Raw genomic sequence first — 1,904 nt, forward strand, 5'->3', positions numbered from 1 at the left:
ACAGCTTGTATAGGACAACACTCATGCTGGACTCACACAAGAGTCACATTAACTAATATAAAGTTATGATGAGGTTACCACAGGCCTTGAGAGCATATTTCCATGTTCACATGTAAACAGAACATCCAAATAGAATTCCTGTAAGATTTAAGGTTGCAAACCCACTCTTTCCTTCACTTACGCTGGCTTAGCTTTGGTAGCAAAATAGTGAGGCCTTCTGTTACAATGTGCTGCATTTTCTGGTCTCTATTAAAAGAGATTTTTGTTGGTTTGTTGATTAAGAGAACTGTACTGTAAACTGTAGTTTTTAAATTTTTTATGTTATGTTTTTCATAATGTAAAATCGTTATAGACTGATATTACCACTGTGATTCGATGGAATGGAATGAGAAGGCAAGAGAAGGAAGGCAAGACAAGGAAAGGCAAGGGAAGGCAAGGCAAGGCAAGGCAAGGCAAGGCAAGGCAGAAGGGAAGGAAGGCAAGGGAAGGGAAGGAGGAAGGAAGGGAAGGGAAGGGAAGGGAAGGGAAGGGAAGGGAAGGGAAGGGAAGGGAAGGGAAGGGAAGGGAAGGGAAGGGAAGGGAAGGGAAGGGAAGGGAAGGGAAGGGAAGGGAAGGGAAGGGAAGGGAAGAAAATGTCAACAAGGTAATAAGGTGTTGTTTGTTATAAGTTAACATAATATAAATAAAATAGAGTTGAGAATGCTATTTTGGTTTAGAAACCATTTCCCCATTTCCAATTAAGTCTGAATGTGTCATTTCTATTAGTTTTTCATTTAAAGGAGAGGAGATTTGAATCAAAACATATGTATTCATTTCAAACATCTGCATGCTGAGTTTTCTATTCACACATGCATATGCTGCAAATGTGCGCACAGCAAGACTTAGAAAACATTCTGGCGTTCAAGCTCTGTATAAATGTTCCAGCAAGCAATTATAGACTTGCTTTTCAAGGCAATCAGATTTAGGGCTAATGAAGACCAGCTCAACAGTGACCATTTTATACCTTACCCATGTTTTGCTGGAAAAATGAAAAATATGTGAAAAAATGTTTTTAAATGGGATAAATTGAGATACACATAGATAATTGGATAATTCTGCATCTGGAATCTCTCCTTTGTTATAAATCAAGAACAAACAAGGCATATGTTGATGTAAACTAATTGATCACCTTTACCATGATATGTATAATGAGGTTGTCATCATAAGTTAATGAGCTCAGAAAAAGAGTGGGAATTTTTGCAAAATATCACTTTCTCTGGACCTGAAGAAGTTAAGAAGTAATAGGATTGCGAAAAATAAACTATGTGATGAAGAGACATGTTGGTGGAAGAGAAGGGTGAGGGCAACTATTCTAGGTTCTGGTGCCCTTACTGAAGAATATTGCAAGAATAGGTAAAAATAATGAAAAATAACTATTGACCTTTTATATTTGTTAAGTTATCTATAAGGTTGCTAAATTATATATTCATCAATGAATGTGTAAAATACTAAAGGAAGAATATCACTGCTTTGATAGTGGGTAGCAATATGCTGGCAAATAAAAGAAAATAATTTCATTAGCCCTTATCCTTGTTGGTAGCAAGTTTTTATTGTGGCACTGGGGTTGTAATGCAGACAGAAGAGTTCTCATGATGAGTTTTACATTTAGTAGGCTCTCAAGGTCAGAGCTTGCTGTACTCCTCAAGGGCACATGAGCAGTCCTGAGCTACCTTGAATGTAGCCACTGAAACAAGGAATTCCCACGCAGATAACACTTCTTTGAGAGATCAGCAAATGACAACAGCAAAACATGTACTTTTGTGACCTACATTAGGCAGAAAGCCAAAACAGATGATTTGGATGATCTCTCTAAGCTTTAACTAAAGTGGTTGTGAATGCAGTGTGGATGTTTTGACCAAGGATGT

The sequence above is a fragment of the Meleagris gallopavo genome, chromosome 1 (assembly GCF_905368555.1).
Source record: "Meleagris gallopavo chromosome 1, MGAL_WU_HG_1.1, whole genome shotgun sequence".
NCBI lineage: Eukaryota > Metazoa > Chordata > Aves > Galliformes > Phasianidae > Meleagris > Meleagris gallopavo.